At 39.7% G+C, this 25,102-nt stretch overlaps 1 protein-coding gene and 1 long non-coding RNA gene across 22 annotated transcripts in view; one reads left to right on the plus strand and one right to left on the minus strand.

The window, feature by feature from the left end:
- The window catches only part of LDB2 (LIM domain binding 2), a 372,791-nt gene that overhangs the window by 188,521 nt on the left and 159,168 nt on the right, over positions 1-25,102 (plus strand). The gene's annotated exons all lie outside the window — the stretch shown is intronic.
- On the minus strand, positions 234-20,259 carry LOC112920038 (uncharacterized). Of its 6 annotated transcripts, XR_011997167.1 has the most exons (7): positions 20,204-20,259; positions 16,043-16,116; positions 13,158-13,229; positions 12,209-12,391; positions 11,855-12,031; positions 11,225-11,718; positions 8,975-9,109 (listed from the first exon to the last, which is right to left on the minus strand). It is a non-coding gene; the product is annotated as an uncharacterized lncRNA (long non-coding RNA). The 6 variants fall into 6 exon arrangements; XR_011997164.1 differs by lacking the exon at positions 8,975-9,109 and adding an exon at positions 8,371-8,942 and having other exon boundaries at positions 11,225-12,031; XR_011997166.1 differs by having other exon boundaries at positions 11,225-11,892.

The following is a 25,102-nucleotide window of genomic DNA, read 5'->3' on the forward strand; positions in this document are numbered from 1 at the left end:
AGCTGTGTATTAGGCTACAGGCAACTGGGCTGGGCTCCGGAACACTGGTTGAGTTTAATGCATGTCATTCCCCTTGGGGCAGCTTTGGGTCAGGACCTTACAGCAAATTCCCCAAGGGAAAGTGGAACTTCTATCCCCCAGAGACTTTGGCATAGAACAGGCACATCGTCTCTTTCGCTCACTTTCCAATGGCCAAAGCTTGTCATGTGGTCACACTCACCCGCCATGGGTGGGAAGATATGCCAACTCACCCTAACAGGAGAAATCGCAAAGTTGGAAGCCGGAGGGAGTGTGGTTCTGATACAGCGAGGGCTTGAGAAGTGTTTCAGTACGATTGCTACGGGGGTGAGCCAGGACAGACGGGGAATGCTTTTACTCTTTACAGCAACTTTGTAAATTATACTTGATGGTATTTATATAAATGATGAAAGGAGCATGCATAATTATTTTGCAACTCATAACAGGAGTCGTATTATACCCATGATAGAGGTAAGGAACGTGAGCACATTAGAGATTATAGTGTATGTAGTGAAATTTCCTCCTAAACCAATGATCTTCATGCACACACACACACACACACACAAATCAATAAAAATCGATAAAATTATTGATAAACTGGCAGAGTCACAGACCTAGAGAAAACACACAGAACTCCTCTAGATCCTCTGGAATGCTACTTGTTCATCTTTATTTTCCACCTCCCGGCCTTAGTGTTTCATTAGAGTCACTTGTGACAGCTGTCCAGAGCTTTACATGTGGGGGACACTTGATTCTATGTTCTCCTGTCCTCCCTACAGAGAGCCTGGCCTAGCAAGCATCATTTACTACTAATATTTGATCAGGGCTTTTCTTTATGGGCCTACATCACTGACCTTGAGAATAGACACAAAACCAGCAGCCTATCATGTGTAATTTTTTTTTTTTTTTTTTTTTTGCTTTGAACATTAGCCAGTATTTAGTCTTTAACTACAAATCATACAAGCCATGTGAGTAGATATGTGTAAAGAGCAGGTGTGGGCATAAATGTAAAAGCAAGTAAAGATTTATGTCTCTTGCTTTTGATTTTATGATCTACTCCCAATTTAGGCAGGAAATTTGTGGGCAGGGTTATAAGTCCCCCCCCCCCCAAAACATAATAAACAATAATAATGTTAGTTAAACTTTCCTTCCTAATAGGACTAATAATAATAATAAGAACAAGAATATAGCTATATGGATTGATTACAGTTTGAGGTTGCAAGCAAAATAGCATAACCTTGGTTATTGTAAGCAAAAAGGAGAACAGGCCTTACAAGAGACTAGAGGAAACAGAAATCACAACAATGGTCTTTTACAGGAAGAGACTTACTTGAGGACCATTGCCACAATGAATGAATGCCACCCCTTTTCAGTCTGACTGCTCTAAACTCAGATTCCAGAGAAAAAGTATCTGCTTGGCTTCTGTGGGTCACTGGCTTGGGAAATGGGAGAGCACCCAACTAACAGTCTCATTAAATATGTCCCATTGGGAGAAGTCTTTCCCAAAGGAACTCTTGGTGCTGGTAGATGGGGGAATGATTGCAGAGCAGATACAAAGCAGGAACCATCCACTGCTCAAACATGGTAAATTCTTACTGAAGTTTGGGCACTGTATATAAATTATATCCAATTTTTGAAAGACCTGAGTTGGTGGTATTATTCCTTTCACACAAATGGGTAACAACAACAATGGTAATATGCACAATGTATTGACCATATCCTAAATGCCAGGTTTATATATGTGATATACTCTGCATATAAGAAACATGAGCTTCAGAAAAGTTAAATATTTTGCCACTCGATTATCAAAGTAGCAGTTGTCTAACTGTAAAGTCTGCTTTTAAGAACTGTCATATGCTGGTGAAGCTGATGATCAGAGTGGCTAAGTAACTTGCTCAAGGACACACAGCCAATAAGCAGTGGAGATGACTGTCTTATTCTAAAGTTCTGCTCATATGTACAGTCACTTTCTGCCTATCGGATGATCAGTGAACGTAAACTTGACCATGATGATGATTCTACTGACATGCCAATATACTACTAGTATTCTCCCCAGGAAGCTCTCTGTCCCTCCCACACACCAAACTCATTTCTGCCTTAGCATCTTTGCTCCTTCTAGCTAGAACATTCTGGCCCAGATCCTTCCATGGGTGCTTGTTTCTCAGACTTCAAGACTCAGCTAAAATATTAGTTCCTTCTTTAGAAAATCTGGTTTTCCAATTTTGTGGAGTTGCCTCCACTTAGTTTTCAACACATCATCTTGTGATAGCTATTGTAGACCTTATTCCTACCTGAAATTGCCTTACTTATGTGGCTATTTCTTTCCCCATGTTGACTTGTTCAACACTTATTTTCTGCATTGTTTAGAGCTGGGCTTAGCACATTGAATATGCTAACACTTGGGATATAGACATACATATAAAAGACAACTCCTTCTGGTGATCAGGAGTGGCTTTCTAGAGGATGCTAAATTTACATTTAGCCATTCAGAATGAGTAAAGGTGTGCAAAGGGGGGAAAGGAGTTTTCCATATGGAAGAATTATTCATAAGAGACATGGATGAGGGGAGGGATTGCACATCAGGCATTCAAAGGCTGGGAGGAATCCAGTGTGGGTAAGCAGGAGGGTTAAGACATGAAGGTCATCATGCGCACTCAGTGGCAGCCCCATACATCGCAGTAAGGAATGAAGCTCCAGGGCTGCCTGGGTGGCTCAGCAGTTAAGCGTCTGCCTTCAGCTCAGGGTGTGATCCTGGAGTCCCGGGATTGAGTCCCATGTCAAGCTCCCTGCATGGAGTCTGCTTCTCTTCTGCCTATGTCTCTGCCTGTCTCTCTGCCTCTCATGAATAAATAAATAAAATCTTAAAAAGAAAAAAAAAAGGAATGAAGCTTCAGCCATGATGCCAGTGCTCCTCTAAACACATGCTGCTGAAAACTGGGACCACTCCCCCATCCCCATGCAGAAAATGCTCCTTGACCTCTAAGAATTATCAATTCCCTCTCCTTCTGAATGAGGTAGATAAAAAGAGAATAACACTAACCCACATTATAGGGTCTATAGGGGAGTGGCACTTGAGCATGGAAACTAAAGGCTAATAAAGCCTAAAAGCCAAGAGCAGCTTCTTTCACCTTTATTTCATGCTTACCTGCCTTTGGAAACTACACTGGAAGAGAGAATGCCTTATGTCTTTCCCGGGTAGAGGGACCAAGAAGACGTGCCCGTGGAGCCTTCAGTACTGACTTTTAAAACAGTCTATGTTCAGGTGATTCAGGGTGGTATGCCTGTTAGGTGAAGGGGTGAAGGGAAGGGGAGCATGCAGGGCATGCAGTTTGGATTTTTCATTTCATGGCTGCTTCCTAACAAATACATTGATAACCAAGGAGAGAACTTTCTGATTGCGAGCGTTGTGTTGGCACTTCAAGATTGCAAAGCAAATGGGAATAAAATATTTGAAACTCAAAGGATTGGGTATTTCAGATCTTTTCTCTTTTTTGATCTTTTCCCAGTAGCCATTCATAAGGATTTCTTTCCTCCTAAAGGAATTTTGGTCTTTGTCTCTCTCTCTTTTTTTTTTTTTCATTTTCTTTTTCTCCTCTCACTTCCAGATTTCTAGAACTTCAGGAATTACAGACCTTGTGAGCTGTAAATCATTCCTTCTATAAGACAGAGACAATGTGCTGAAACAGGAAGGGCATAGTAATAGTTGGCCTGTGTAGAATAGATGTAAAGGGGTCTGATTACATCTAGTGTTCTTAGTGCTGTGCCTGCTAAATACCTGGCCTTGTACTTGACAACTAGTAAGAGCTTACTCTAGGCTGACCGCCATTATCATTTTATCAGTTTCCATTCTGGTGAGGAAACTACCACAATACTGAGGCCTGTGACCTGTCCAAAGTCACATGGCTTCCAGGCAGGTCACATTCAATCTACTCTGCTCTTTTGTCATCACTTTGCTTCACTTCTGGGACCATAATGAGTGGTGAGGCTGATCAGTAGACTAAAACTATGCTTGTCAGCTAAAAGGATATCTCATGAGCCTTTAGGTTTTTGTTGTAGAGACAGGCTACCCAGTAAGGACTCTGTTGGAGTTAGAAAGAACCTTCTGGAGAGGCCACTGGATGTTCTCTGCATGAATAGTGAGAACATTTTATTTTGCCTTTTGTCTGTCCAACAATCTGAGGAGCAAGTGTCATCATAGAAAGGAAACATCATATACCTTGCCTTGGTTTGAATTCCAACTTGGTTCCTTCCTAGGAGTGTAACCTTGGGGCGTTATTTAATTCTTCCATGATTTAGTCTTCTCAGCAGTAGTCTGAAGATCAAATGAGTTAATATATATAAAACACACTTAATGCAAAATGAGAGCTATTTGTATTCGTATTCTTCGATACACACTGTGATTTGCTCACTCATTTGTTCCTTTATTTGTGTTAGCTGATGAGAACATTTATTTGTATCTATTCAGTAAGGAGCTTTAACTTTCTTTATGAAGTCATTACCTAAACTTGCTTTTATATCCGGACTGGTCTAGGAAATGTCAAAAGTGACTGCTTTTATTTAGAATCTGATGAGATTTTGTTTTCATCTCAAGTCTTCCATTTCGTATATTTATAAGGAGACATTGCTATGAGGATTCCATAGGCTTTTCACTACAGGGTCTGGCTTCTGCCACCATAACTTGTCTCATTCTAATTCAAAATATTATTTGCGGGTATTATGTGATTGAATATGAAACATCACTTGAAATACAACAAATTGGGTGATTTAATTTTTTATTTTATTTTATTTTTAGCCATTGGAAGTTTCCAGTGGGAAACCAAGTGGTAATTGTTTCTCAGGTCAGAATGTGTTTATGTATAAGTGAAATATGTGGTTGGGTTTTTTTCCTAAGATGTTTGGAAGTTTTCAGGACAAGGATGTCTTCTTACATGATAACCAAACATATTTAACACATATTTTAAAGAGTTTGTATGTTCTGGGTTACTTCAGAGTCATTTTCATGGAGTTTGGAATTTCCAAGAGAAATATATATACTGCAAATTATTTACTGTTTATCTGAAATTTAAATTCATCTGGGTGTTTTGTATTTTTATTTGCTAAAACTGGCAACGCTACCGTCCATGTATTCTAAGTGAATGCAGTGGCAGCCATCTTGGGCATCTTAGCCTCTCAGGCACTTCTATCCATTCCCTCCCACAGAGAAGAGAAGTGAGCAATGAAGGGCTGATGTTTTTTGGAGTAATGATCATTTTAAGGTATAAATCTATCTCTGGCCTTTTCTTCCCTATTTCTCTTCTCTATAGTTTTTATTTTTGAAGGTTGGAGTTATTGCCTTATTTGTCTCACAATTCTTAGTGCAGTTTCTTTATTTTTCTAGGTATTCTATATACTTCTTCATCTCAAGTATTCTCCATGGGAACATATCTCTATTTGCATAATGGATGTTGATACAACACCATCATATACCTAATTACATAATAAAAGTCAGTGGAAATGGTATTGATATACAGAACTTATTTTACAGGGAAACTCACAGAAGTACATCTTATTCCCATGAACTAGAAAGAAGTACTTATTACTTGATAATATCACCAGAGAGTGAAATCTGTGCCAGGATTTACTACGTAATTAGTTAGTGATGATCCTTATCATGCAGTGTTGGTTTGATTTTTGCAGCATGGATAGAAAAGATTGGTGGAATCTTTTATTTCAAATATGTTCACTTTATTACAAAGTCATGAGAAAACACTAGGAGGCAGGTTTTGGCTTTGTATTCAGAGGAACTAGGTCACATTAAAAGTGAAGAATGTGTAGCCCCTTAAGATAAACCTCTGTGTATGCTACCCTCTTGCCCGGACCACAGCTCCTCTACCTCTTATTGAACAAATGAATAAAAAGTTGTTTAACAGTATAAAGGGCTGTCTCTTAAAAATGGCACACTCAGTTCCTGAGGAAGCTGAAGGAGAAGCTGGCTAATCTTCCTTCAGAGATATTAGGGAAGAGATTGTCATTGATTGTTTTCCTGGGTTTTCTTTAAGAGTGTTTTTATTACCACGACTCTAGGAATTCTTTTTTCTATATAATTGCTATAGACTGAATGTCTGTGTTCAATTGTGTCAGTTGACTTGTGTTCAGATGTTCCATTGTGTGAATGTTTCCCCCAAAGTCTCATGTTGAAAATTCATCCCTCATGTGATGGTATTAGGAGGTGGAACTTATGGGAGGTAATTGGATTATGAGAGTGGGGTCTTATGAATGAGATCAGAGCTTTTATAAAAGAGATGGAAGAGAGCCTCCTCACTCTTCTACCATGTGAGGACACAACAAGAAGATGTCTATGAACCAGGAAGCAGGCTGTCACCAGACACCGAATCTGCCCGCAACTTGATCCACAACTATGAGAAAATACACTTCTGTTTTCAAGCCACCCAGTCTGTGGTATTTTGTTATAGCTGTCCAGATGGATTAAGACAATTACTTTGTTTCTGATGAGACACTTATTACATGAAAAATAAATCACTGCCTACGAACCATAAAAGGAAATATGTTTTGCATTTATACAAATTAAAAACTTCTCTGTAGTCCCAATAAAAATACACTAATAAATAAATATAGAATAAAGAAATAAAAAGAAAAAATGACAAGCCAGGAAGAAATATTTGCAATATGAATCATAAAGCAAATTTCCTTAATTGACAAAGAACCCACAGGAAAGAATAAGGAAAAAAGATGAACAACCCAACAGAATAAAGGGCAAAGGATATGAAAAAGGCAGTTCAGAAAGGAATGCAAATGGCCAATAAACATATGAAAAGATGCTCAACCTCATTCATAATTAAAGCAATGCAAATCAAACAGAACAAGGAGAGATTATCAGATCCAGGAACTGCAAGTCTGTAACAGGGACACCTGTGAGGTGTACAGAGACCCTGTTACCATCCACTGGGGGCATACGGGACTTCAAACAGCGCCTTCATTTTTTGAGGGTAATTTGGCAATATTTACGAAAATTGTATTACTCGTATTCTTTTGACCCAATAATTTTACCCCAGGAATTTTCTTCACTAATGCGGTGCCTAATGTATCAGGATATACTTTCAAGAATGTTCTTGAAGTGTTGTTGGGAATTACAAAAAAAAAATGAGGAAAAACAAAACTGGAAACACTCTGTCACCAGGAAACTTGATAAATAAAAATAAACTGTGCAATTCAGTTGGAGGAAAACAATAAATAACAGAATAGGTGCCTATGTGATTACGTAGAATACTCTCCAAGATATATTATTAACAGAAGAAAGTAGTGCAGAGGATGGTGCATAAATTATGATCCATTTTGTTTAAATATAAAGAGAGAATTGGGATCCCTGGGTGGCGCAGCGGTTTGGCGCCTGCCTTTGGCCCAGGGCGCGATCCTGGAGACCCGGGATCGAATCCCACGTCAGGCTCCCGGTGCATGGAGCCTGCTTCTCCCTCTGCCTGTGTCTCTGCCTCTCTCTCTCTCTCTCTGTGTGACTATCATAAACAAATAAAAATTAAAAAAAATTATAAAAAAAAATATAAAGAGAGAATATACATCCATAAAGGAGAATTTATTTCTCAGTAAATACTTATGCAATGCCTACAGTGTTTGGGGTATTTTATAGTGTCTGGCACTGCAATGTTGACCACATTTCTATCACATCATCTTGTTTCAATTTCCTTTACATTACTTACCACTGCCCAAGCCAGTCTTACATATATTTCTTGTTTTCTGTCTGTCCTCTCTCACTGAAGTGGCAAATTGAAGGGAGTGGGAACTTTGTCTCTCTCCTGCCCACCACCCTATTGCCATCGCTTGTCCTGGGATTGAGGAAGGCTCCCTCCCCAGGCCTCCCCCTCTGGCAGCTCCTTCCCCCAACTCCCCTTCCCCTTCTCTACCTTCCTCCCATCACCTATACCCCTCATGTCCCCCCAAGGCATACAGGGTCAGGGAATGAAAAAGAGCCAACTCTTGTCAGGATTGGAGAGTAGAGGTAGAGAGAAGGGAAATGCCAAGTCCTTAAGGCAGGAGCACAGGTGAGGAGATTTGAGGAGAGCAGGGTGGCTGGTGAGGGTGGAGGAGGAATAGCAAAGGAGACGTGGGGAGGGTCAGGTGTAGGTGCACAGGCCAGACCCCAAGGGGCCTCAGAGACCAAGGCTGGAAGTTGGCTTCATCCTCCAATTTTTTGTAATAATAATAAATTTATTTTTTATTGGTGTTCAATTTGCCAACATACAGAATAACACCCAGTGCTCATCCTGTCAAGTGCCCCCCTCAGTGCCCGCCACCCAGTCACCCCCACCCCCCGCCCTCCTCCCCTTCCACCCCCCCAGTTCGTTTCCCAGAGTTAGGAGTCTTCCATGTTCTGTCTCCCTTTCTGATATTTCCTACCCATTTCTTCTCCCTTCCCCTCTATTCCCTTTCACTATTATTTATATTCCCCAAATGAATGAGACCATATAATGTTTCTCCAATTGACTTATTTCACTCAGCATAATACCCTCCAGTTCCATCCACATTGAAGCAAATGGTGGGTATTTGTCGTTTCTAATGGCTGAGTAATATTCCATTGTATACATTAACCACATCTTCTTTATCCATTCATCTTTCAATGGACACCGAGGTTCCTTCCACAGTTTGGATATTGTGGACATTGCTGCTAGAAACATCGGGGTGCAGGTGTCCCAGCATTTCATCCTCCAATTTGATAGGAAGTCATAGAAGCATTTTAAGCAGGGTGCAACTTGATTAGATTTATATTTTTCAAAAGTCTTTGTAGCTGCTGGGTGCAGAATGTACTGAAGGAGGCCAGAGGGGCAGCAGAAAGCAGGTGGAGGCTATCCCAGGGGTCCAGGTGAGAGACCAGGAGGGCAGGGAGAGCTTCCCGGCAGATGCGGTACGTTCAGCTGATTTGGAAGGACAGGTAGTGGTTAGTTATCTGCCAACGGAGGAGCACATAATCCATCTAGGCAGAGGGAGGCGTGTGTTTCTCGCCTTGAGGTGCAAGGTGTAATTAGGCACTTTTGCTTGACAGCAAGCGATTATAAACGTGGAGAATAGCACCTGAGGTCACCTGCAAAGGCCACAGGTAACTGTCAGTAGTGCATATAGTTCATGCTTAACAAATGCTTTTTGGTAGTTGAATTGAAAGTGATATATTTGGGAAAAATTGTGAATAAATGAATATATTTTGGAAGGGTATAGTTCTACTGGGGCAGACACATGGTGTGGTGGATTTAGCAAAGACAAGATTTTTGAAGAACTTATAATTCAGTGTTACTAAAGACAGAAATAGAGCACTTGGCAGTCCTTGAAGCTCATTCTGTTCTTGGCCACTGTGATGTCCATGGCGACTCTAAGCTACTATTTCCATACTCCTTCCCCTCCCCAACTAGCTTACATAGTCTGTTAACTAGAGAAGTGAGCTCTGAACTGAACTGATGTTAAAACGACCGGGGTGACTTTTTTTTATTATGTTTTTCAAATACATATCCCCTGGCATCCCATGAGACCTGAATCAGAATGAATCTTATTGGACCGGAGAATCTATCTTCTTTAAAGCCCTGCAAGTGAGTAGGATACAGATGCCTGGGACCAGGGAGTTGTGTGTGTGTGTGGGGGGGGAAATCCCTGTTGACAGCATGGCGGTAACAGTCACTTAGACCCATTCTGGAATGGGCTTTGTAGTCTCTCTTAAAAAACGACATAATATGCAGAAACAGGTAATATGCCTTCTTCCATGGCCAGCTTACAACAGAGAGAAATGGAATCTTGTTGCCATTGTGGTGAGTTCACACGTCTTTGGTGCATTCCCACATCTGAGCTCTTCCTCAGCCCAGAGATCCTCAAGCTTCAAAACCGGGCTGTGGAGAGACAACCCATTCTGATTCTTGGGGCTGACTTTTCTTTTTCATATCTATTAACTCTTTCAAGAAAAGTTTCTTAATTGTAAGTGGCAACTTTGATGATTTTTGTTCAATTTTGTCAGTGATCATTAATTCGTTACTAAAACACCCGCTGTCCGCAGAGTGTGAACTGCCATGGTTAGATGGACAAGGATAAGCCTGCTATTTGGCTCTGCAGCATCCCACCACGTAAAGAACCTGTTCTTCATCAGAGCCACTCACTGCCCTGCTAGGAGCCAGGATGGTGGTATGAAAAAATGTTTCCTTTCCCCCTTGGAGCCAAAAACAATTCAGAGGTTTTATTCTACATCGGAATTCTCCTAATGTCCCTCGGCCATGAAGAAGGGCTGAGATGTCCCTCTGCTCTGAGGCAAGTCCCACTGTCCATTCCTTCTCCTTTGCTCCAAGGCCTCTGGTGCCCTGGAGTCACCCTAGAACCGCCTGAGAGTCATTCAGGGATCCCATTGTTCTGATACTGCTCTGTCAGTGATTTAATCCACGGGTGGGCAAACAAGAATTCAAAGCAGGCCCAATCTCTGTGTATGGCTTGCAAGCTAAGAATGGTTTTTACGTTTTAAATATTTGCAAAAAAAAAAAAAAATTGAAAGAAGAATGTCTCATGACACATGAAAGTCATACGAAACTCGAGTTTCAGTGTCCATAAGTTTTTATGGGCGTACATACACCCATGTACACATGGCTGCCTTTCCCTCTGTGAGGGCAGATTGGGGTAGTCTTCACAGAGACCTTATGGCCCTCAAAGGCTAAAATATTTACTATTTGGCTCCTTATAGAAAAAGTTTGGCAATCTGTGATTCAATTCATTCTGATTAGATGATGTTCATGCTAAAAACTATTAAGATATATTTTAAAGCATCACACTTTGGGGAGTATAATTTCTTTTTTGCAAGTTTTATTGGGCTTTGCATTCTCTTAAAGGCTTTGTAGATGTCTTCATTTCTCTGACAAATCCTGATCACTGCAGAGATCTGGGAGAGGAAGGGGCAAAGCTAGGCTGAGAACCACTGATCCTTAGTGTGTTCGTGTCCCCATGGAATGTGAATGCAGCAGTTCTCATTTTTTTTCCCCTTTCTGCTGAGGCATGTGTTCCCATGCTGATACTAACCAGGGCAAGGTACAGTTAATGACCTGACATACTAGCCTTTTTTTCTCCTCTTCTAGAGGAATTCAACTGGGATGCAAATTTTTGGGTGTAAGCTTAATAAACCCACTTCAATATTTACACAAAATGAATTGCTCAGACTTTGAACAGTGCAAGTTACCTGTTGTTGCCTCTCTTGGTTGGTCACATCATTCCACTGGGTCTGAGTGAAAGCTGCAAAGCACAGCTCCAATGGACCACTTCTGGGACCGGCAATGCAATCTGGGGTGGCTTTTATTTTCTTCTACCCCAAAGCTGCAGAGCGGAGCTGAATGCCCACCCAGTGAGGAAGCTTCTTCAGCTAGGATTTGGTCTCTACATTTGGGATAACTTAGTGGAACAATTTTAATGGATTCCTGACCCTGTTAGTTGCTTGTGAGACAGCATTGCACAAACATGTTGCCATATTTACTTGCACGTTAACACTTTCCTCTGATTTTGAGAAGAAACTCAGAAGAGGTTTTCTCTACATCCTCCGCCCCCTTCTCTCTACATTTCTTTCCCCTCTGTTTTAAGCACATTGAACTGTCACAGCTGGTGGTAGAACATATGACTGAGAGAATACTCACTGCATGAAAGAAAAGTAGTTCATGTTTATTTTAATGAAGAGTGTTTCTATGAAAAAAAGCAAAACACTGAATCAGGCATCCAAGCTATCCACATCTGTGGAAGATCTATCATGTTGGCTTGTGTACCACCTCCTGCAAGTCATTTTCCCCTTCTAGCTCTCCCAAATCTTGGCAGGCCTCACCTGGATTGCAACTTCCAACAGGGTGGGTTTTGTAGGCTCTGCCACGATAACAAAAAAAAAAACAGTGGCGTCTTATTCATCATGGCGTCTCTGGCATCGTATGGCCTAGATTCATGGCTTTATTCTCTCTGTGCCACAGCTTACTTGTCTGCTTTGTGTGGACACCTGCTGGAGTCACTGTGCAAATTTAAAGCTAACATGGTTAGGACAATGCCAGCCTGTAATCATTAGTTGACAAACACTAGAACTATTATTATAACTCTTGCTTTTTATCAATGCAAGAATTTCACGGCTTTTTGGCACCAGTTTGGATGAAAGAATAAAAACGCTGGGTACAGGAATTTCTGTACTCACCTTTCCTTTTAATCTGTCTTCCCTGTCCTGACTCTCTTCTTCTTCTTCTTCTTAATTATTAATTATTATTTTGCAAGTTTGATGAATAGTGAGTTTTGATTATTTCATAGGTTCCTGTAGCATGGATTCATAACTTGAGGTCCGAGAAACCCCAAGGTGGAGCTTCAAAGGCCTTTCAGTATCCTGAAAACATATACAAAATTTTTAATATACCTGTGTTTGCTCATTTTTCTAGGAACAGTGTTTATAGATTTTTGTCAGAGTCTGAAAAGGGATGTAGGCCACAAAAAAGAATCATTGCTCTAGGGAGGAAGAAACCCCATAGTGCAAAGGGACCCCTACCAGGAGATTCTAGGCTGCCTGGATCTTTTCTCTAAAGATTCTTAGGTACCAGAATTGATGAGGCTCATATAAAATCATGATTCATAAGTATACAGGTCTTTGATGCTCTTTCTCTGGGACTCACTCCCTGCACGTCTCATGACATGGTGTCCTAGTTGCCAACATCCTCCATGAAGCCAAGCCAACATCTCTGAATCTCATTTTATTTGCTTGCTTTTTATGAGAATTACAGGGGGCCTGGTCCAGATAATTACCTAATTCTCACTCTAAAAATAAATGGGGCTGGGAGGTGGGGGAAAAGGAAATTTGGGGAGTAAGTACTTTTATACTATTTTCTACTCAAAGGAAGATAGGAATTAATGCAAACACTCTCAGTGAGGAACAAATTGCCTTGAGTTTCTGTAGCAGACGTCAGCCTCGTGCTTTGCATGTGTACATATGGGCCACTATGTGGATCCATAAAGAATGCGAACGTGAATCAGGCATAACCACCAACTTAGCAAAGGTGAAATCATCTGTGGGGACCATGAAGCATTTCTGAAACTCCCCGACAAATCCTGTCTGTGCCCTTCTTCCTGGCTTTGTATCCCCTGCAACGTTCACCTACCTAGACTGATGGGGGCGGTGGAAATTCCAAACTGAAGAGGTTCTTTTTTTTTCTTCCCCCTGCAGTGCTGAGCTTTAACAAAAAAGAAAAAAAAAGAGAGAGAGAGAGAAGTATTCTCTCTTTCCACAGCAAAGAAGAAAAAATTAAATTTGTATGACTGTTATAAATATTACATGCTTGGGGCACCAGAACCGGTATATCTCTGCGTTCCAAGGCTAGGTTGGAAGTAACCCCTTTCCTGCTGCTATAGAATTTTAGGCTTGATGCATTTCTAGTGACAAGTTTGTTCCTAACTTTTTGTTTGTTAGTATACGAGCAAGAAGCTTGATAGGAAGACCTCAATTATATTTATTTTTAAGGCCCTGGCAATTAATGGAACATTGTTTTCTGCCTTGTATCCTCCAGGCATGAGACAGTGTACTTACATTTAACTTTTACTTTATCAAATTAGGATGTATAACCACGTAAGTTTCTATACATTTATATATTTTGATGTTTTGATGCTTGAATGATACTTCTTTTCCTACAGGACCTCTTGCTCCATGTATGAGTTTTTGCCTCTTGGGATGAAACAAATGGTGCTACTGTCATGTTGTATTTATGATACTTTAATACTGTGAATCTTAGGATGTCACCAATGCCACAAAAAAGTCACTGGAATATCAAAGAGAAAAGGTCAGGAACTCAACTTCTTGAAACCACAGTGTTGGTAATTAGCAGGCAGAGAAAGTATGTAAATGAAGTTCAGGACAGGAAGCAGCTATTCGAAAGATCATTAATTTTTTTATTGCTTATTTATATATTTATTTTATTACTTATTTATTTTTATGAAAGTATAATTAACATACAGTGTTATATTAATTTTAGATGTACAATATAGTGACTCAACAATTCTATACATTACTCTGTGCTCATCATGTTGTGTCCTCAGTGCTCATCATGTTGTGTTCTTCTTGTATTTCACCCATCCTCTCACCCACCTCCCCTCTGGCAGCAACCCATTTGGTTCTCAGTATCTAAAAGTCTGTTTTTTTTGGTTGTTGTTGTTATTTATCTTTTGTTTTGTTTCTTAAATTCTACCAATGAGTGAAATTATATGGTATTTGTCTTTTTCTGACTTATTCCACTTAGCTTTATGTCCTGTAGATCTGTCTAGGTTGTTGCAAAGGGCAAGATTTTATTCTTTTTATGGCTGAGTAATATTCCATTATATATATAAATATAAATACATATTTATAAATTAATTTATAAATTTTAAATTTTATATATTTATATATATATAATTTCTTCTTTATCCATTCATCTATTGATGGACTCTTGGGTTGCTTTTGTACATTGGTTATTGTAAATAATGCTGCAGAAAACATAGGTATGCATATATCTTTTCAAATTTATATTTTTATTTTCTTGGGTAAATACCCAGTAGCAGAATAACTGGATTATATGATAATTCTATTTTTGACTTTTTGAAGAACCTCCATAATATTTTCCACAGTGGCTACATCAGCTTGCATTCTTACCAACAGTGCATGCAGATTCCTTTTATTCAACTTTCTAGCCAACACTTATTTCTTGTCTTTTGGACTCTAGTCATTCTGACAGGTATAAGGTGATACCTCATTGTCATTATGAATTGTATTTCCCTGATGATGAATTATGTTGAGAAAGAAGAACAAACCTGGAGGTATCCCAATCCCTGATTTAAAGTTATACCGCAGAGCAATAATAATCAAAATAGTATGGTACTGGCACAGAAATGACATATATATCAGTGGAACAGAATAGAGAGCCCAGATATAAGCCCATATTTATATGGCCAATTAATCTTTGACAAAGGAGGTGAGAATATACAATGGGGAAAAGTCTCTTCAACAAATGGTGTTGGGAAAACTGGACAGCTACATGCAAAAGAATGAAACTGGACCACTTTCTTATACCATACACAAAAATAAACTCAAAATGGATTAAAGACCTAAATGTGAGACCTGGAACTATAAAACTCCTAGAAGAAAACTTAGTACTTTCTTTGACATCAGCCACAGAAACATCTTCCTAGATATGTTTCCTCAGGGAGGGGAAACAAAAGCAAAAATAAACTATTGGGACTACACCAGAATAAAAAGCTTTTGCATACTGAAAGAAATCATCAACAAAATAAAAGGGCAACATGCTGAATAGGAGAAGATATTTGCAAATACAATAAGGGGTTAATATCCAAAATATATAAAGAACTTATGCAACTAAACACCAAAAATCCAAGTAATACAATTAAAAATGTATGGAGGACCTGACTAGAGATTTTTCCAAAGAAGACATACAGATGGCCAACAAACACATGAAAAGAGGCTTGAAGAATCATTTATTTAGGCAAAGAAGTGGGTCCCTGACAGAGGCATTGAAAACCCATGTGCCTTATGCACCTAAACTCGTTTTGATGATCATCACAAGAGAAAATATGTTGAATTTTTCCTTTCCTTTCCTTTTATTTTAAATGATTTTACTTATTTATTTTAGAGAGAGAGAGAGAGGGAGTGTGTGAGCAGGGGGAGGGATAGAGGAAGAAGGAGGAGAGAGAAAAACTCAAGTAGACTCCATGTTGAGTGCAGAGCCCAATGTGGGGCTTGATCCCAGACACCTGAGATCATGACCCAAGCCAAAATCAAGAGTTAATCGCTTAACCAAATGAGAAACCTAGATGCCTCTTTCCTCTCATTTTAGAACGAGAAAATGGTAGAATCAGAGTTTAGAAAATGTTGAACTATCTCTATTCCCCAACGAAGGCTTAAAACAAAAGCCACCAAAGCTGATAGGCCATATTGAGTGATCCTCAGATGTGCTAGCAGACTTCTTACCCTGAAGTTGGATATCGCATTGTTTGTACTCACGAGAAACAATGGTGTTGGGTCTTTTACTTCTGATTCCATCTCCTTCTTTCTGTCTCGTGGTTAACAAGTCTCATCTGCTTAATAGATAGCATCATATAAATGCCTATAATAGCACATGCAGTTCTTATTTACAGAATGACCTATTTCCCTTCAGGGCAGAGAACTTTACAGTTACTGTGAATAATTCGTATTTGCAAAGCTGCTCTGTGCCATGTTTATTCTTGTGGTTTCAGAACCTAGTACAGTTACATGCACATGCTGAGCCCTCATTAACTATTTGTTGAATGAATGACAGCATGAATGAATGAATAATATCATCTCACATAAGCGACCTGGCTAGCGTGATCCAGCTGAAAAAGGAAAGACCACAGAGCCTCAAGGCAAGGGGAACTGGATTGGAATCCCACTCCCACTCCCTGGAACCTGCTTGACTTTGGGGGACCTACCTAACCTCTCTTATCATGGTTTCCTCATCTCGTAAGTTTGGATAATGAAGCATACCTTGCCGTTATGCAAGAAGACGTAGAAATCATTAATGAACATAGTTTGGGCTACAATATATGATTAGTAAATGGTAGTAGTGGGTGCTTATTGTTAAGAGGTGGGAGAAGAAAACTGAGATGCCTTTTGTGAAACCCAGGAAAAACTATCCATCTGACTTGAATTTGTTTCTCTCTGATCAGTTACAGAGAGGTTTTAACTATATTTAAAACATCTCTAGAATCCCATTATTTTAAACTTCAGGAAGTGTACACCAGTATGAACTTAAGTTACTAAAGCATAAGTTTGTCTCTCTCTCCCATAAGTCTCTCATGTTTCAAATCTCAAATTGAAGATTCTCACCAAATATGGCTGTCAGGATTTACATTTCTCTTTACCCTCTTTCCCCTGAGCCTGAAGGCTGGCTATTGGTTTAGGAAGACCAATCCTAGCTCCCATGATGATCATTGCAGATATAAAAAACCATCAATCTTCTAAATATATATTGGTATTTGATTGGAAAATCTTGATGGTACCTGGTGTGGCATTGTTTATATCACATATTCTTGTGATAAACCTCTCCATGAGTTAGTGAAGACAGTGTGTTCTCTCTCTCTCTGTCTGCCCCCACCTCTTCTGTTTATTCCCTATACTTACCTTTCATCTCCTGACTTACTCATTCCTTAACTGGGGCCTGAATCTCTCACTCCCCTTCACCCATTTTACACATCTCTCCACCTTTCTGGCAACCCACCAACTTGTTCTTGTTATTTGTGGGTCTGTTTCTGCTTTTTTTTGCTATTATTTGTTCATTTTGTTGTTGTTGTTTTTAGATTCCACATATAAGTGAAAACATATGGCATTTGTTTTTCTGTCTGAAAACCCTCTATGTCCATCCATGTTGTTATGGGTGGCAAGGTCTCATTCTTTTTTAGGGTTGAGTCATACTCTATTTTGTGTGTATATGTGTATATATATACACACACACACACATATATACCACATCTTCTTTATCCACCTATCAGTAACACATAGATTGCTTTCATATTAATTGTAAATAATGCTATTGTAAACCTAGGGGTGCATATGTTTTTTCAAATTAGTGTTTTCGTTGACTTTAGTAAACACCCAATAGTGGCATTACCAGGTCATATGATATCTCTATTGGTATTTTTTTTGAGGGACCTCCCCACTGTTTTCCACAGTGGCTACACCAATTTACATTCCCACCAACAGTGCACAAGTATTCCTTTTTCTCCATATCCTCACCAGTACTTGTTGTTTCTTGTCTTTTTGATGCTGGCCATTTTTACAGGCATAAGTGATATTTTATTGTGATTTTTATTTGCATTTCTCTGATGATTAGTGATGGTAAGCATCTTTTCATGTGTCTCCTGGCCATTTGTATGTCTTCTTTGGAACAATGTCTATTCAGGTCCTCTGTCCACTTCTTAATTGGATTTCTTCTTTTCTTTTTTGATGCTGAGTTGTGTAAGTTCTTTATATATTTTGGATATTAACTCCTTATCAGATATATCATTTGCAAATATCACCTCCCATTCAGTAGGATGTCTTTTTGTTTTGTTGATGGTTTTCTTCACTATGCTGAAGCTTTTTATTTTTATTTTATTTTTGTAGTCCCAATAGTTTATTTTTGCTTTTGTTTCCCTTGCTTTCTGTTTAAAGAACATTGTGGACAATGGAAAGTGGCCCAGCGATTTCTGTGTATCTGTTTGGCTAGCTAAAGTTGACTAAATGCACAGGTGGGTTTTATCCAATTTGGACTGACTCTTTCTGCAGCCTCCTTCTGAAGCTGCTTTCTACTGCAATTTTCTCATTAGAGATGATGTTAAGGAAGGTAGAGCTCTGCAAACAGATTTTCACATTTACAGCTTCCAGGCCTAACTGTTCTTAGAACTTTCTAGCCAGATTTAGTCACCTCCATTAGGTTATATAGTATACAATGAGTGATTTAGGGAGATGAACCAGCAGAAAATATTAGCTCTCCAAATGTAACATAATTCAATTGCAATCCAGGAAGACTGCATGACAGTAAGAATCTCCTCATTTCCAGAGCTATGTGCCATATTATTTAATCCTCACACTGGCTCTAAGTGGATGAGTTTATCAGCCCCTTTATTTATAGATGAGAAAATGGAGGCAGGCAGATTTAGTAACGTAACAAGAGTCAGAAATATTGTAAGTGGGAGAGTCAGAATTTGAATCCAGGTCTATCAGGCTTGTCTCTGATATGCCTAAGGCCTGGGAATACTTCGAAGACTCCTCTGTAGTGCTTATCTTTGGGAACCTCACAGCTGTTATTCATATACAACTATCATGGATGGTCCATGTGGCATCATGAGAAAGTTTATGTAAAAGGATGAAGAGCTCCAAAGAAGAGAGTTCAGAGAGGAAGTAGTTTGTGAACCACACATGAAGGAATCAGTTGGAATTTCCCCTTTCTGTTTTCCCTGGTACCAGGCAAGCCTAACCATAGGTAGGTACTGGTGGGAAACTGGAAAGAGCAGGGAAGAAGGTAGCATGTACCCTGCCTTCTGTTTTGGGCATTGTCTCCAGCCGAGGCTGCATGTCCTCTGATCCAGTTCTCATGGGAGCCCTTCTCTCCACGTCCCAGCTCCTGTTGGGTTCCAGCTCCTACCAAATGGCTTTAGATCCTGAGCTCCTATCTTCCCCCTGGCTCCAAGAATCAGAGTAACTTCCTGCTGTAGGTAATTTCTGTATTGCTCAGTGTCCCCTATGTGTGGTCTCAGCTCTTCCACCATCTGTGAAAACAGTTCCCTGCATTATATTCTCTCTGCTTGAAATACCTAAGCTGGTTTTTGTTTATTTGATTGTACCCTGCCTGAGGCAGAATCCCAAACTATAAAACTGGCATATTGTTTCATATTTTTAAAAACTGTTTTGAAAAAGAATGTATTAAGACTGGGACAAACGACTTAGGAGAGAACAAGGACTGCTGGGAACAAGAATAGAAACCAGAGGTTCTGAATTTAGGCTATGGATCCTGTTTGTTCTTGACATTGAGCCTGCAGATTTGTTGTGGAGAACTTTATATTGTGTGAATACCTTATTGAAATTCAACCCATTCTCTGTTTTAAACACAGCCAAATTGAAACAGCCCCAAACTAGGTCTCCTGGACGAATTACTCAAGATATGAAGAGAAGCAAAGCTATATTATAACATTTTAAGAAAATCATTATCAGAGCCCATATTATAATCTAATGTGGGAGCGGTAATTATAGAGCAAAATGCCATTCTGTGCTTTTTTAAGAAAAGGGAATAAAAGGGAAAGCAAGACCCTATAATTTCATATCTGTCCAGTGGGTGGGCAGTGGCAGCAGCTGCTGTGGCCTCTGTCAGTCTCTGGCATTTAGGCAGCTTTAAACACTTAAATGTCTCTTAAGTACAAGTGGGGTCTCCTTAGTTGCACCACCTATCCTCCAGCTACAGAACCTTTCCAAACTCCCTGCAGGTGATAGAGAAGCGTCTTTCCCCCCTTGCTCAGAAGAGACTAGAATTTACTTGATTTTCTCTTTTGGATCTAAAGAGATTTCTTCTTTCCTCATAACTTCTTCAGGAACTACTAAGATGTCCTCCTCATGCTGCTTTCTTCTCCTCATCTGTCTTTCCTTCTCTTCCCCAAAGAAATATCTACATACCAGTTTAATCCAGATCCCAGCCCTTGGCGTCGAGTAGGTGACCTGGGCAGTTTGGAATAGACTCCACAATGGACTTTGAATTGTTCCCCAGCAAACAAATTAGTGTAATGTTCATGCTTGCTTTTCTTTGCCAGAGTAAACGTGGCTAACCTGTCAGATGCTCTGTCCCAGGCCATACACACCACCTTATCAATATCTGAATGGGTTCTTTTAACTTAGAGATTTATAGACATGAAAAAGATTAGTAGAGGAAGACTATACCTAAATCTCTATGCAGTGTGTGTGTGTGTGTGTGTGAGTGTGTATGTGTGGGTGTGTGTCTTTGTGTGGTTGATAGCAAAAGCCACAATAATATTCCATGGATGTGGTGTGTGCATTAACTACCAATCCTTTCTTACAAATTGCTGTGGTATCTCCTCTCTCTGGCCCTGTCTGCACCATCTTTGGCAGCTAGCTCTTCTGTCCTCTGTGAGTTGCATTCTGCATCCTATTCCAGCTCATATCCCACAGAAAATTCTGTGCACTAAAGTCACACATATCACTGGTGAACATCTGGGCTGATGTGTGATTTGCATATAGTTACCAGGTTTCAGTATGTATAATTGTTTCATGAATGGAAAGATTAAGATTTAAGATTAAGCGCACAGATTTTAGTGTGGGGCAAAGATAGGGTTCAGTTCTAGCTTTGCTACCAACTAAATTGTGGGCTCTGGAAAAGCAAACTCTTAAGCAACAGGTTCCTCAGTTAATAACAATGAATGAATGAATGAATGAATAAATATACCTCCTCCAAGGGTTACACAGGTCAAATGGAATTACATATGCAAAGTGCTTAATAAAACTCATCCTGACTGGTCCATGCTAAACACTAAATGGGAGCTGTCCTAATATTGGGTTAAAATCAAGAAGTGTGCTAATCCTCTCACCAGTTAGGCAAGTCCCTGCTGCCCTCTGATCCCTCCTATGAGTGCTACAGTGCTGCCAGAGACTCAGGCAGCTGCTCAGTGTCTGAGACCTGCCTCCTCTGCTGTGCATGGGTGGGAGGCTGCAGGAGCACCTGCCTGAATTTGGTGGGATCAGTAATACTTTATTCAACTGATGTTGATTTCATGGGCATTTCCTTCGTCTGCTTACCAAGTTCCTACATCCATCTGTTGTGGATCATCTCTATTCCTGCTGGGTAGAGACCACTCATAGGTGCAGAGTGGTTGCAAAAGCAGTAAGGGCTTCAGGGTCCAACAGACTTGAGTTCAAATCCTCATCAGGTACTTACATATTTTGTAATTTAGAGTAATTTACTTAAGTCTTTGTGGCTCTTTTTAAAAATCTGACTCATAAAACTAAAATTTAATGTAAAAAAATCTAGTTGGTGCCTGACACTTACTAGGAGCTGGACAAGTGTGAAACTCTAACCTAGCATTTATATAGATAATGTGTGTTGAATTGAATAAAACTCCTTCTCAACCAGTTACTCCCCTCGTTTTTGTTTATAATAAGAAGGTTAATCCCAGTTCCAGAACATGCTAACTTTTCCATCCTGAAAACTCATGAGACAGTTCCTAGAATCACATATTCTCACATTTTAACTTTCTTCCTGGAGTCCTTTCTGATCCAGGTCTAGCACAGCACTCTGCACAGACAAAACACAGGGGGAAAGTGATTCCTGGAATGAACACTAGTTGGTACGAGTAGATACATCTCCCAGTATGGTCTGGTATTATTTAGCTTCTAACAAAATCCAAATTTAGTTTATGTGTTTCTTAAATTGTCCTCTTATTATTATTTCCAGGATTAAGAATAAGATTCTTAACATGAAGTACTTGGCATTGCATTAATGGTCTCAAGTTAATGCTGCCCTTTTTTTTAAGTTTACAGAAGAAAGTTTTACAATCTAAATGTATATAAAAATGGGAAGTCTTACCCTCTCATTCCATATTCTGCTAGTGAAAAAAGAAAAAGATAATTTGTACTCAAGGTTTCTGGAAGCATTTGGGATACAGATGAAGGAGGGTGAAAGGCAGAAACAATGGGAGAAAAAGCAAAGAAAACAGATCAGAATTTGAAAGGAAAAATGCTGGATGAATAAGGACAAGAATGTGATTTGCAGCAAGAGCAAGGGCATACGTTAAAAATAAAAACAAAAAAACACGAAAACAATAGTCATTTTTATCCATGGACCGTGCAGTACTGGCAACCTGCATATAGGCCAATCCTTCACTGATTCATTCATTCAAAAACACATGGAGTTCACCCGCAATGTACAAGACTCTCTTCCAATGTCAAGAACAATCTGGTACTACTCCAGACTTGGCTTCTGATTGTCCCTCTACCTTATCCATCTTCTGGGAGTCCTGTGGTTTGGCAGGGACCGTCTCTGATTTGTAGGTTTATGGTGAAGTTTGGTTTCAGAGTTTGTGCTTCAGTTTGTCACCATTTCTACTCAGAGTCTACCTTCTCTTGAGATTTATTCCCCCAAAACAAGAGCACAATCTGTGGAATTAAATAGTTCTCTTGCATGTTTTTTCTGGGCAAGTTGTGTAAGTCTGTGTAGCCTTAGCTCATCAGTGAAAATGGGAATTATAATGCAAAGTGCAGGCAGGTCAAGATTGTAAAGTTACAGTGAGAAGAAATGTCCTAGGATGCCAGCATGGTGACTGCCACAATGGAGGCAACAAATTTTATCCTAATTGTGCATTCTGCAGCCTTCTCTTAAGACATGGATGTTTGGCTCAGTCTGTGATAAAGGAAGAGTCATAAGGAAGGGAAAAGTTGAACAACAGTTCTATGAGCATCTACTAAAGGGTTTTGGGGAAATCCCCATTCATGGCCATTCCCTTCCTGGGAACTTCCTTCTCTTGAGACCTTGTAACTAGCCTTGATCTGCCATAGTTATATATTTTTTACTTACTTTTATTTAGTTTTTGATGATCACTTGCTAGAAGATGTGTCCAGATTTTAAGGGGCCAGGGAGCAGCAGCTTTGACTATATTATCAGGGTACGTGGAGTGAAGTTTTTTTTTAAATTAGTCATGGAAACTGCATCTAGATTGGATTCACACTGGAACATCCAATCTGCTTCTGGCCCCCTGCCACTTACTCTCACATACATTATTTCATTTAATCCTGTCAGGTGGGGAGTACTGGATCCTTTGGACAGTCAAAGAATTGGAAGCTTGGAGGATTTAAGTAGCTCATCCGTGGTGACATGTGTAGCAAGCTGTAGAGCTGTGAGTCCAAATCTGAAGTCTTCCTAGCACAGTTAGCTTTCCAGTCTAAAAAGAACTTGAGAGATGTAAAGGATGTTTGAGGTAATCTTGCCTAACTCCCTGATTTTAGGGAAGCAGAAACAAAGATCTATTTTCCCCCCAAAGATTTATTTATTTATTCATGAGAGACAGACGGGGATAGAGAGAGAGAGAGGCAGAGACACAGGCAGAGGGAGGAGCAGGCTCTTTGCAGGAGCTCGATGGGGGACTTGATCCCAGATCCTGGGATCATGACCCGAGCCGAAGGCAGCTGCCCCACCACTGAACCACCCAGGCATCCCAGAAAACAAGGACCTATTGAAGTTAAATGAGGCAAGCAACATCCCATCCTCCATCCTGACAGAATCAGAATTAGAAATTGGTTTCCTGGGTCTCAAACTCTGTTCATTAGGAGCTGATACATATTCTTCTCCTTCATCACCTGTTGATAATGGAAATATTTATTTTATAAAGAAAGATCCAAATAAACCCAGAAGATTCACTTCCAAAATGAAAGAGGAAAACTGAGGTCCTCTCTCAGTCAAGGCCAAGGAAGTTTTCCATTAGGGTTTTCTGCCATCTTGTTTCTAGTTTATGGATCAGTAAACTAGAACTGAAGGGTCAGATCCAGTTCATTGCCTGTTTTTATAAATAAAGTTTTATTGGAACACAGCCATGCCCTTTTGCTTACCCATCAACTATGTCTGCTCTCTGCTTTCATGTTACAAAGCGTTGGGATAGAAACTACATGGCCCATAAAAACCTAAAATATTTACTGTTTACCCTTTAAAGAAAGTTTCCTTACCCATGCTATAGTTGATATTTGTTTGTTTAAAGATCTAAATTTATATTTTTAATCAGTTTTTTTTCACTGGTAGGTGATACTGTATGATGGAGATGTGACCAGATCTCAAATCCAAAGGTCCAAATATTTCTACTTGGCACAAACCTGCATTTTTAAATCTAGGCTTTTCTAAATCGCCTTTGAGAGCAAATTTAAAACAAGGCTCAGCTATCCAGATAATAACATGACACTTTTTCAAAGTATTTTCCCCCCACAAAACAAGTAATATAACTCTGTCAGCAGCTCAATAAGCCAAAATATGATGAATGAGCAATCAAGGAATATATACATATTTTGTGAAATATTCTTGATGAGTTGAAGTCTACCTGAATCCAGCCATTCTTCATGTGTTCATTCTTATTACAGTTGGGCTGAAGTAGCTGCTGTCACGTTTCTTCTTATAGTCATCTGGCATGTATTTCTGCTTACATACATTAAAAACAAAAAGGCACACGGAGCAAAACATACGCTAGATTTCAGCTGACTTTAGCCTGACCGTAGTCATGAATGGTGCTGTTTTACTTGGCACCCTTATGTCACATAATTAAAACCAGATAAAGCAGAAATTGGTTGCTAATGTGGAAGTTGCCATAGAAAATAGGAAGTTCATATCTGTGAGGAGCACATCACATTAACTGGGGGAAATGTGGCTCTTGCTCTCCAAAGACTGACTGCCATTTTCCACAGAGGGAAGTGGAAGTTACTGTTGCTAAGTGGATGCCCAGCCAGGAACTAGAATTCCATACCCTCTTTTTTGACCTTTTATATCAAGACAAGGTCTTATGACTGATTACTGCCAGTAGATTGTGA

Source organism: Vulpes vulpes, chromosome 14 (assembly GCF_048418805.1).
Source record: "Vulpes vulpes isolate BD-2025 chromosome 14, VulVul3, whole genome shotgun sequence".
Classification (NCBI taxonomy): domain Eukaryota; kingdom Metazoa; phylum Chordata; class Mammalia; order Carnivora; family Canidae; genus Vulpes; species Vulpes vulpes.